This window comes from Ixodes scapularis, unplaced genomic scaffold (genome assembly GCF_016920785.2).
Source record: "Ixodes scapularis isolate PalLabHiFi unplaced genomic scaffold, ASM1692078v2 PGA_scaffold7__128_contigs__length_106722199, whole genome shotgun sequence".
NCBI classification, from domain to species: domain Eukaryota; kingdom Metazoa; phylum Arthropoda; class Arachnida; order Ixodida; family Ixodidae; genus Ixodes; species Ixodes scapularis.
The window spans coordinates 28,178,595-28,191,955 of NW_024609882.1; positions in this window are offsets into that span (position 1 = coordinate 28,178,595).

Genomic DNA, 13,361 nt, shown 5'->3' on the forward strand with positions numbered 1-13,361 from the left:
TAATGGATAAAATACTTTCTCTCAAGTAGACTTCAGTTCACCTCCATTAACGATTCCAGCTCTTTTGCCCAAGTGGAATCTGGAGTTCCCAAGGGAGCGTGCTGGGTCCATTACTTTTTCTCATATAATGACCTACCCACTTGCATTTCACCTTTAGTCAGTTCTTTTGCTGACTGTGCCATCTACCATAACATCTTTTCTAACACCGATCGCCAAGCTCTCCAATCAAACCTGGACAAGATAACTACTTGGTGTTCTTTGTGGCTAATGACCCTCAACCGTAATAAAACAAAACATATCATTTACCAAATGCTCTACTCAGATTCCAACCTCTTACCTTCTGAAAAACAATATTGTTGCTCACTTCTACATATAAGAACGTGGGTGTCCACTTTCAGTCTGATTTATCCTAGCACTACCAGATTGATCTCGCTTCCGCTAACCGTTCCCTAGGATTCATAAAGTGCAATCTTAAACAAGCACCCGCTCATTTACGAAAACTTGCTTATATGACTCTAATCTGCCCCAAAATTGAATATGCTTCTGCCATATGGGATCCTTAGCGAGCCTACATTATAAGTAACATAGAGTCCCTGGAAAACCGTGCTGCTCGTTTCCTGTTTCAACTACTCTCCATATTCCAGTGTCACCGCATTAAAAATCAGGCTGAGTTGCAAGACCTGTCATGCCGCCGTAAACATGCCAGTCCGTCATTATTTCACAAGCTCTAATGCCATGCATCGCTTCACGACGATTTTTTTCAAACGCCCCCAATTATCCTTTCGCGTCGTGATCATTCATTCAAAGTGACGCGCATCACATGCCGCTCATTTAGTTATGCACGATCATTCATACCACGAACCATAATCGACTGAAACAACCTACCGGCTCACATTGCAACTGAACTAGATTTCTGAAACTCCCAAGAACTCGTGCAGTTGTACTAATACTTAGCATTCTTATTTATTCCTGGTTGTTATATTGCCTTGTATGCCTTTTGTTTTTCTGTGTGTAGAGTAATATGTTTGCTCCTCCCCCCCTATGAAACACCCTTCTACAGAGGGCCTTTAGGGGTATTTTGAATAAATAAATTTTTGACCACTGAATTGTTTACATAGTCGTTCTGTTGTCGAGAAATCCTGACTTATGAGACTGACTGCCGGCTCATGTTCGTGCTGTTAGCGAGATTTTCACAACCCTGTTTTCGGTTTTGTGCTTATTAAAGTGTTCATGCATTCTTTGGATTGGCGTTAAAGTATGTTACATTGTGCAATTCACCCTTTATTTTGGTGTGATGTGCAAAGGCTATCAATTATATACACAAATTTATGAAACTGTTAGAAATAGTATTTTCGAGAAAAGTCCCAATAGACATATACAAAGCTCTAAGAATCGACTACCTGCACGCAAGAACACAAAGCCTTAAGGGGATACTGAACCAAAATTTCGAGCTCACTAAACAAGGCCGGGCGGATAGGCGGGAAGCTGCAAAACCAAAAAATATCACTCATACGGCGATATATATAACCGATTGCCATATTTTTTGGAAAAGAAGTGCGCGATCGAATTCGGCCGACGAGGCCGACGAGACGAGGCACGTCACGATCCCCATTCTCTCTCCTCGCTACGTCCCGTCAAGCTGGTGAACCGGAGCGAGGAGGAGAGAAGCGAGGCCGCTTCTCCTCGTTCTCAAATTCTCCCGGAGGACAGTTACGTCAAAGAACTCGCTTGATCACGCCCTTCTTTTCCAAAAGTATGGCCATCTGTTTGAGATATCGATGTACTAGTGATGTTTTGGGGTTCGTAGCGTCCCGTTCAACACTTCTGCAGCCTTACTTTGCGAAATCCAGATTTCGGTTCAGTATCCCTTTAACGTAAGTAAAATTCTGCTTTCTCGGGTACTCAATTTCACATATTTAATATGCATAAACTCGCTTGTACCACTGGATTATTCGACAACAGTTTAAGTAGTGCAGTAAAGAAAACGTGAACATTAAACAATGACAAATCAAATCATTATCATCCTTCGCTTGTAGCACGACACTGAAAATTTTCCAATCCCATCTCGCTCCCCACTGACTCATCAAAAGATAAAGGCAAGTACTTGGATTGCCCCTGCGTGCAAGATTCCGTGATCGGCCAATGATTAAAACTCAAGAGAGTTGCGAATACCCAAATAACATACTACGACGGTCGAACAAAATTAAAATCTAAGTCTATGATTTCTTGTGACACAAGTGTTACATCGGGGCTCACAGAGCAAACTGAAGTGACCGCGACAACGTGCAGACGACAGCGTGGACACGGAACGGGCTGATCGCGCTGCTGACGACAGCGCCACTCGCGGCATGATCACGCAGCGGGACGGCCTTGCCTCCTCCGATAGTCACACCTTCTCCTTTTAGTCACAATAGTTAGTTGAGTGAGGAGGAGTGGCAAATCCTGTGCACTGACATCCGGAGTCCCGAGTGAAAGATCGCGAAAGAGAGCGACGTAACACGAGAGAAAGAAAGCAATGTTGACAGCTGAAGGACAGTCGCAATGGTAATCGCGAAGACTGAAAACCCAGCAATATAAACAGTGATTATTTATTGTTGTAAACTAAATTTTGAGCTATAATAACGCTTATAAAGAGCAATATACTCATTACGCTGCATTAACTTCCCTGCTGTCGAAATCTCGGAAATCTGGTGGTTGCCTGGTTTCGTATTTCTTGGGCGCACCCGACCAGCGAAGCCAGTATCTGGTTTAGTTTTGCGTTGACGAGGCCTTACACCTGCGCGCTACGCAAAAAGCTTCGAAAGGAACGCGAATATCTTTCCACCGGTAAGTATGTGGATTGTTGAAGTTTATTAAACTGCTTTGATGATAATTATAATCGTAAAATCGAAGGCAGTTGGTAACCATGTGTGAGACGCCGAAGGTCTACCCCCATGCCCCGCCGCTAGCGGCAGCCAGAATGCATGGGAAAATGGCGGACCTTTTTTTCTATACTCCGTTCCATCTTCAGTCCGAGCGCAGTCGACGCCACGAGCTATTCCAGCCGATCCAGCGCCGGGAAAAAATCGCGTGACCTGCCGGTTGGGCAGAGCGACGCAGGGAGCTCAAAATCACATGAGACGCTCTCCACGCTGGATTGGCTGGGATGGCTCGTAAGGTCCGCTGCGCTCGGACTGAATGCATAATCTTTATGGCCATGGTGCAGGGGTCGCGGCACGTGGTGCCACCTGCCTTCAATTTCCAAAATAGCTTTGAAACGTTGACGTCAGTTTTCATTTCTCAGGGAGAAAGCAGTTGTGAACTTGATAGTAAGTGCGACAGAGGCTGAAGTATAATGGTAGGTATAGGAAGGTTCTGGGGGTTAGGTGAAGGAACTGGGCTGGAGCACAGCCATCCGACGGCTGGCCGAGGCCTGGCGCTCGCAGCAGATATGCTTTATTAAGCGTGAAAATTATTATTCCTCGTTCGCTTTGCATGCTTGGTTTGTGAAAAAGAATAAGTTTCATCCTATCTCACACTCGTGAAAAAGTCTAGCTTCTTTAATTTTTTGTTTGTTTTGGTGTTATGGTTTGTGCTTTGGTGCCTTACACACGAGCATTAAGAACGCCGAGTTTGAGTAAGATGTAAAATATATGATGCTTTCCTCTCCACTTTAGTGTCAAAGCTCTTTATAATTTTCCCGACAGCTGTACGTTTTCAAGACCTTTAAACGCCTATCTTTTTTTTTCTGGTGTTAATACATCTTTTTTTGTACAGCCTAAATGAATGAAAGTGAGGTTTTCTTGACTTCTGAATTCTCAACTAAAATTAAAGAGAAGGAAATGTCTGCATTGATTTTGTCTAGTGAGCATAAGATAAATGGAGCAACATCAACTGCTGTCTTTCCTGAACGCGCACACATTGTTGAAGTATGCCGGAAGACGTAAAGCACGTGCTGGAAGCTGGACGTTGAAAAGAAACGCGCCGACTTTCTCACTTTTCCAGTGATCCTACATGTCTTTCTCGCCTTCAGCAAATCCACGGATGGCCAAACACCTCTCAACTGAGCACAAAGTGCAAACGAACGAGACTGTTATTAGAATTTGTACATGCATCTGTTGTCATTTTCCACATGCTCCAAACATAGGTCGGCATTTTAAGCTGTCCTCACTCAAACTCACGATCACTATTTTTTCCTCAATCAGGACTCGCGCCCACTCACGATCACGATTTATTCAAAATAGGGTCATCACCCGGACTCGCCCTCACGGTTCAACACAAAACCAAAACTCAATCGCCGTCATCATCACGGTCGTCACGCTCACATATCATCACGCTCACAGGTCATCACAAATCATCAGACTCACAGGCCATCAGACTCACAGGTCATCACACTGACAGGTCCTCACGGTCCTCACACTCACAGGTCATCACGGTCCTCGCACTCACAGGTCCTCATACTCACAGCTCTGCACGGTCCTCACACTCACAGGTCCTCACGGTTCTCACACTCACACAGGCCCTCACAGCCCTCACACTCACAAGCCATCACGGTCCTCGCACTCACAGGTCCTCGCACTCACAGCTCCTCACGGTCCTCACACTCGCAAGTCCTCACGGTCCTCGCACTCGCACAGGTCCTCACGGTCCTCGCACTCACAGGTCATCACGGTCCTCGCACTCACAGGTCCTCATACTCACAGCTCCTCATGGTCCTCACACTCACACAGGTCTTGACGCTCATCTTACCCACAGGTCCTCACACTCACAGGTCATCACGCTTACAGGTTGCTTTCTTTGTTTTTCTTTGGTTCCTCGCAAGCCGTTGGTCTGTCTCCGCGTGAGTCGTGCGACGGGGAAACTACCCCAAAACAGTGAACTTCCGAACCGCTTATCCAATTTGAAAGAAATGTACTATGTTTATGTTTATATTCCGCACATTTCTACCAAATCTCGTTCACCCTGATTAGTTACAAAAAAAATGAAAGCCGCTTACAACTCCCTGTAACGCCGAATTAGAGCGCAGCTCTTGAGGAGGAGGAGGGAAGGGCACTGGGGGGGGGGTTAAACTAACCAGGGGGGGGTCACGTTACCTTGGGGGTCACGTGACCCCCAATGCCGATGATGTCATCACTGACGTCACTGATGACGTCATCAGTGACGATGACGATGCGGGTACCGATGACGTCATTAGTGACGTCACTGATGACTTCACCAGTGATGATGACGATGACGATGCGAATGTAGGTGACGTCATCAGTGACGTCGCTGATGACGTCATCAGTGATGATGGCGATGACGATGCGGATGCCGGTGACGACATCAGTGACGTCACTGATGACGTCATCAGTGATGATGACGATGACAATGCGGATTCCGGTGACGTCATCAGTGATGATGACGATGACGATGTGGATGCCGGTGACGTCATCAGTGATGATGACGATGACGATGTGGATGCCGGTGACGTCATCAGTGATGATGACGATGACGATGTGGATGCCGGTGACGTCATCAGTGATGATGACGATGACGATGCGGATGCCGGTGACGTCATCAGTGATGATGACGATGACGATGTGGATGCCGGTGACGTCATCAGTGTTGATGACGATGACGATGTGGATGCCGGTGACGTCATCAGTGATGATGACGATGACGATGCGGATGCCGGTGACGTCATCAGTTATGACGATGACGATGGGGATGCCGGTGACGTCATCAGTGATGATGACGATGACGATGTGGATGCCGGTGACGTCATCAGTGATGATGACGATGACGATGTGGATGCCGGTGACGTCATCAGTGACGATGACGTCATCGGGGGGTCACGCGACATCGGCGGGGGTCACGTGACCTCGAGGAGGGGGCCACGTGACTTCGGGGGGTCACGTGACCCCCCATGAGGTCAAGTGACCTTGGTGGGGGGCTCGCGCGGTGCATTATGGGACATTTCCCATGATGCACCGCGCGGTTACGCCGACGGCGACGGCGACGGCGACGGCGACGCCGACGCCGACGGCGACGCCGCTCAAGCCGGAAACGGGCCCCTAAGAGCTGCGCTCTAAAAATAACTAAATGCAAGCTGACGAAATTGGGTGTGTTGAACTTTCGCCTGCTGACAAGGGCAGCGGAAAAACACAAACGCGCCTTCCGACAGGTTACACAGACAACGTCGCAGTCATTAGAGCATCGCCTCGCTATGCATACCTCGCTCATTTGTACACAAATGAACGATTAATGCATATATCATCCCCGTTTCTTTTTACGTGTGCCACCCACACGTAATTCTACGGAAGTTTATGCAGCATATATATAATAAACATATGCACTGGCCAAATTTTTTTTCTCTCTTTTTTTTTTGGGGGGGGGGGGGGGCGGTATTGTTAGGTAGGGTGACGTCCGTCTGGTTGGAAATCTCACCATAATCCCTGTTGGATGTGTTGGGTGAGGGGTTCCGCAGTTCTGTGGTGTCCGTCAGTCGTATGCTGTTCTATGAGCAGAGACCGTTGGAGGCCGAGTTTTCCTTCTACTCGAGCTACTTCTGCTTTTGTTGATCGACCGTGCTTGCCGCACTAGGCTGCAATTTAAGGAATCATCAGCCGACATTGTTTTTCAGTCATCTCGGCCTTTATAAAATACTGTCAGCATTTATTATCTTGATACGTGCAGCCGTCCTTGGATTGGTTTCATTTGGATTGGTTTGGCATGGCTTTGCTTAATTTGGTTTAGAGTGGATCCGGGTTTGGGGTCGTCTCCGTGTGGTCTCTTTGTCGCGCTCTCGATCACGTAGGGTGTGCCACATTTTATGTGGCAAGCCGCGCCATTCTTGGCGCGCAGTTCATCGAACAAGTTTTTATAGACAGATCGTTTCATTGACACTGCGATGTTTCATCGGCAGACCGTTTCCTCGACATTCGATACTTAACAGAGTTTGCTACATTTCGTCGACACGTCTTTTTTTTTTTTTTTTAGTCGGACGTCTAGACGACATTTTTCTTTCTCTCTCTTTCATCGACGCGGCTTCTTGGCGTCTCGCGTTCTTCGCATGTTCGCAGCGCACTACCCTGGTGTCCGCTACGGACACCAGGGTAGTGCGCTGCCCTGGTGTGGAGCATTTGCACCAAGCGCAAATGCTCCACTTTCTTTGTACGCAGTGCGCTGTGCGCTTACGTTGCTGGAGTGGTGCGTGCGGCGAGGCGTTCTTTTGGATACGGTTGGCTGTACGGGCGCGTGCTCGGCCTGTCTAGCGGCTATTTGTTTACGTAAGGAGCGTGCCCTATGAAGCTGAGGCTCGGCACTCGACAGCCAGACGGCCGGACGTAATTGTTGCTTTCTGTCGTGCTCTTGGCTGCGTGCACTCTCGAAGCTCGCGAGATGCATAATCGTTCCAAACTTTTTCTAAAGGAGTGTTTCTCGACGCGGTAATGGCCTCGTATACCATTCTTTTTTTTTTTTGTAGAATTATGTAAGGCTTATTTTGTGCCCAGCAATGCACGCAAAATACCAAAACTGATGTTTTGCATTCTCGTCTTGCAAGTTTTCCAAAAAAGGTAGTGACGTAGAGGTTAACCTGTCGGTTTCGGTAGTCTTTAAGAGTCGATGAACGAGGTATTTACAGTGTTGTAGCTTGTAGAGTCGGAGCTGGCGGAGATCTATCGTCTACGTCGTCTTCTTTGCCATTGGGCAGCTGACCGATTCTACGTGCTGGAGCTCTCGCTGGAAGCATAATCCTATTTATATAGTGCTCAACAGTGCTCATCCGTGTGTACTGTAGTGAACATTTCAGGCCGACATATCAATAGGTTCTTGTTATCAACCAGGAAACCGGAATATCTGTAAACACCTCCCGACAAAAAATGAAAACCAGAGCTCGCCGTTCGCTTTGACCAATAGTCCGATCTCACACACTCTCATGGCTACCATAATGACAATAGACCGATCTCACGAAAAGTTGCGCGACGCCACCGCTGCCGCGGTGCATTCTGGTACCTGTAGTTCTCCCCAGTTTTCCGGCCGCGTCGGCGCGCATCGTACGCCCGGTGTTTGGAAATTTTCGGGTTAGCACGAGACTTTTAGCCAGGTGTTGACTCATGGTTTTCAATCGGTGGCTTCACATGTTCTATGCCACGGAGCTACAATAACAGCACCAGGCAAAAATGCCTCGGATATTATGTCTTCCCGCCAGAAAGAAGCATGGCAAAGAAAGGTCGACAGACCCGGACAGAGCGGCAGGAAAAATAGCGTTTTACGATTTGTTTCGCGATTTGCTTCATAATTTAAATCCAATTATTGCACGTCAGCTAAAATATGTAAGATTACAAGGCACGAGGCATAGAGCGTGCCGAAGTGTTCCGTAAGCTGGAATCTCTCTGACCACTTGCTCCGTAGCGGCCTATTTGTTGGTCTATCTCAAATAGGACCTCCGCACTGCTTTGCGGAGGCCGTTTTTAATACACTTCTTAGTGTATTTTGGTGGTTATATCTGTTATTGCGACGACATGTTTCAAGCACAACTGTGCTTCAAAAAATCAGGACAATCACTAAAAAAGAGCAGCGATTCCCGATATGCACCACTTGATAGAAAACAACGTTTTTTTCGGAAGCAGCCTTCATTTTTTTTTTCATACCAACGCGAAAAGATTACATAATGCAAGTTAGAAGTGTAACACGTACTTACCGCCAAAAATGTAACAAACGAACCTCATCCATTTTGTGGTGGTTACTGATCCATTCTGCACTAGCACCAGTCGAGACCGCAGAAAAAAGCTTCCCCCATCGGGCGACTGTTAGCGTTCGGATCTTGCGCAAACAAAATAAAACTGAATAGAAACTGTGCACGAAAAATCATCTCCACCCCAAGCTTTCAGGTATCTGGCATGGTTGCTTCTTTTTGATAGATGTCAATTATTACGGCGCGTCAGGCATGGCCTTTCTGTAGATCAGTTCTTTGTGTGATAGGCTTCTCCCGCTGTTCATCTGTACTCTGTCGCACAGGGTGTCAACCAGAATGAAACAACTTTTAGAAAACTATCGCTGACCGAGAAAGTCTATTTAGCTCCTCTTACTTGATGGTTGATTAAACGTTATGCACAAGACTGAGCACCACCAAGCTCAGTTTTTCATCACATTTGATGCTGTTACGTGGTGCTACACCGAGCCGATGGTCCCTCGAATTTTCTTGTTCTTTGCTATTGCACTAGATGTTCACTTGCTTGCAAGGTAATTCAGACGTCCGAGGAGTCGGAATGCTCGAGTAGTGGCGCCGTTGTTTTTTTGTTTTGTTTTCTTCTCCGCGGCCGCAGTGGGATTACCCCGTGAACGGCAGTGGGCTCAGGCGTTCACAAAGACGGAGTAGCAGACGACGACGTAGCAGACGACAAAGCGATTCTAAACGATAAGACGACTGAAACGACTTTTCTGCACATGCTGAGGAAAGCAAGGCATCACAAACAACACAATCTTATGAAGTAAAAACATGCAAGAGAATCAAGGTGATACCGGGCGTGCCAAATGATAATCTATGATGATGTACCTTCGCGCAACCGTATGTAGCCGGGAAGGGATGACTACCCGTAGCGGGTGTTGCTCCGTTTCAAACATAGCGTGCAACGTAGTCAAAGCTAACGCGCCGGTTTGCACAGCCGACCGCGACTACGTTCGCTCCACAAAATAGTGCGGCCCTTGAAAAAAAAAAAAAAGTCGAAAAATGTACATTTTTGTTGCTAGTAACTAATAGTGGTGTTATGATTTCGAGGGAACACCGATTCTTTTTCAATGAAAAGGAAAAGATAATGTAAACTACTCCAAATTATTTTCTGTTTTCGTTCGTGCGGCACTCGCACTCGCTTCGGGTTTTCGGCTCGGGTTGTGCGGCTGCCCCTGCCTCGCCGGTTTCGTGAAGATGGCGTCTTACGCGGGAAGCTTTCTTTTCCTGCTCGGATATTTTCGAAGATTCGTTGTGTGAAGATCTCGCAAAAGTGCAAGCAGGTGATCGCCAACGTGTACGCGAGTTCAAGAACGTGTTTCCCGGAGACATCGGTCCGTGAGGTCCTGGAGACGGTCAGTAACGACACCGGAGTGTCTGGCAAGGTGGCGTCCCCGAAGCGAAGACCTCGCAACGTGAAAGTTCCGAGCACGCGGACAGTGTTGTGAACTGCCACCTGTTATTTCTGGTGTTGAAATCGGCCTTATGGCTTCAAAGTGAAACAAGCCTCAAGAAGGAACTGTGTCGGTGATGAATCGTGCCTACGGCTCCGTCTGCTTTCGGGACCTTACAGCAGGCGGTGCCCGTGATTGCATTCCGAAGCGTCTGGGTTCTTCTGCCTGCGGGACCGTAACCTTGGTCGGCTCCGTCTGCCTGAGGCACCTTAACCTTGATCGGCTAAGTAAACGACGCACATGCCCGTGCCTGTATTCCGAGGCCCCTGCTTTCCTCGAAAAGGAAACAACACTCGATCCTGATCTCGAGTGCCGTGTGTTGTGTACGCGTCTATTGTGAATCACTCCCGGTTCATGGGGGCGCCGGCACCAGAGCACCGAGATACTGCCGTCTGGATGACTTCTTCCATACACCGGCGAGTATTCCGACTCTGAAGGAAACTTCCATGAAGTCACATCACGTGAGGGAATGCCAAGCCGTCTGAACAATGGCAGTGCGGCCCCCTAATCACAATATTCGTTATATAAAGGACCGTCCACCACACTCTCAAGGTACTCTCTGATTTTCACGCTGCCATGTAAATAAACAGCTTTAAATAGAGACGCCCTGGATCTCGAGCGTTCTTCCGTTTTGACGAGGCCGGCGCAAGTTCGAGCGGAACACCAGCCCCTAGTCTACCTTCTTATAAATAAAAATCAACAAGAAAAGAGGAATTGAAATATGCACTTCCGCAATACGCACAATCTTGCACAAAAAATCGGTCGAGGAAAAAAAAAAAAACCTTTGCGCTTTAAGTGGATTCGAACCACCGTCACCGAGATGTCGGCATCGCCAGAGCAGCGCCTTGTACCGCTCGTCCACGAAATTTTGCGGAGTAACACAATTTTGTGTGTTTTTTCATGCGCACTACTTCAGTAGCTTTCCCAGCGTTGCAGGCGATGTTTGAAACGGAGTATAGACCGGCACGCGGAGCGGCTCTGTTTACCAACACGGCCGGACGGCCGCGCATGCGCGGTACACTCTCAGAAAAAAAGGTGTATTATTACACCCCTTGTCCCATATAGTACACCCCAAAACTTCAATTAGACGTACAGCGCCCCATAATCGAACAGGCGGTTCCAAAGTTTACGAGGGGCTTGATAGCCGTGTGGTACAACTTATGAAGGTAGCTGATGTACGTATTATTGACTACAAAAAAGAGGATCAGAGTTTTCTTTGCCGTACTGCAAAAGCTCCGTGTTTTCTTTCTAATGTCTCCAAAGACACATTGAGATATCCCACAAGTGTACAGTGCTGTAGGGATTGCCGAGCGATTCCAAAAAAACTGCTTGCCATCGTTTTACTGGTTCCCGACGTGCCAGATATTTGACAAAAGCAAGCAAATGCACAGCAATGAATTGCAAGCGTCCCGGCTGGTGCCTCTGTCGTGCAATCATGTTCGCATGCACATGAGGGCAACTTTGGCAGGTTGCAGTTGCGCGCGCATCTAGGATGACCACCCGTCCCGCGACTCGCGGGACTGTCCCGCATTGAGGGCTCGTGTCCCGCGTCCCGCAAGAAGTTCTCAAATCTTCAAAATGTCCCGCACTTTATACTGTAGCAAAATTCGCACTGCAACTCATGCTGTTGCCGAACAACGGGGCACAGGGAAACGCGGATGTCACTGGTTATCGTGTAAATCACAAAGGTACACCATTTTCTATCCGAGCATTGTGGGAAGCAACCGTCGTTATTGCAGGAGAACCAACGCGCATGCTCCGTTGTGCCTCTCCCCTTGGCAAAATATTTTAAGAATTGCTCACCAAAGGTTTCAATATAAAATACTGTAATTATTTTGAAATCACTGTGTCAACGCAAAAGGGCTGCTGTGGATTTTTGTTTTAGTGAAGGCAGCCATAAACGGCAAAAAAGCCTCCAACTCGCAACGGTCGAAAAAGAATATAATGTTAAAAATTTGTGTAGGACCATGTTGATAAAAGTAAGCGTTGACAGGAAACAATTACCCGAAAAAGATTTAATGTTTCTTATTTCCATTTGATGCATTGAGTTCTGCTACGGTCGGTTTTTATATTTTCAACTGCGACACATTAATAACACATTTGGCATAGAAGATATATCACTGGGAGGGAAAATTAATCGAGCTTAATGGGCGCAATACAATTAGCAGGTGTATAAACAGCACAGGATATTAAATGTGTTAACAGAGCCTGGGTTCGTGGTGCATGTGTTAATGAATTTCCTTGACCATCTCCCCTTGCGTGTCCCGCATTTCGCTAGCAGGAAGGTGGCCACCCTACGCGCATCGCTGTGCGAGCGGAGACTGCTGTTCTGTCAAAACCAAAACCATGCCACTCCGCTCCGTCGCCAACTGGTTCCCAAAATTGTATGCAAAATGTAATGGTCCAGAATACGACAAAACACAGTCCAGTCCAGCGGCGCGTGCTTGCCAGGCCGGCAGGCAAGGTACAAGCTAAACACACAGAAACAAAGAACCTGAGCGCATCGATGCAAGACATTGCGAGTCCGGGTCAAAAGGTTCTTGGAGTGCTTCGTGCAACGAGCAAACTCGAGACAAACAAGTGCTCTGTGCAGGTTCAGCGTGCAGACATTACCTTTTTTGCTTTAGCTCACTTCTCTTCAACTTTCTTTCGCGGCAAACTTTTCACATACTAAGGTCCCTCTCAAAAGAAAGCTTATCGAGAGAAACCTAGATAATCAATACTTCGACACAGCAGTCTTTGGGTTAAAGAGGGACTTTTGTAGTAGCGTATCATTTAAACAAGGACAGAAATGTTGATGACCTTGCGGCGGTCCATACATTTCAGCTTAAAAAGTGCCATATCTGCAGCGACGTGAAGACGGCAACACCCGACGTCATGCAACCACGGTGACTGGTACGCAGGAACCAAATATAGTTTTTCCACAGCCGATGATTTTAGGAGCAAGTGCTTCAGCTCACAAAGCAACTCCTGCCGCGCAAAAACGTGGTTTCATTTCACAACACGACAGCATGGCTGGTACCCGGCATGCTAGCATCGGAGCGTCCGCACACGCTTGCATCTATCGTTACAAAAATTTAAGAAAGACGCGAGACCAGACCCACGAGACGACGAGAGCAGGAAACGAAATACGGCGGGAAACACCATAGAAGACTGAATGGATGATTAATGCAGAATACTTTGTGTCAGGCAGCCGCTTGCACCACCTAGCTCATGCA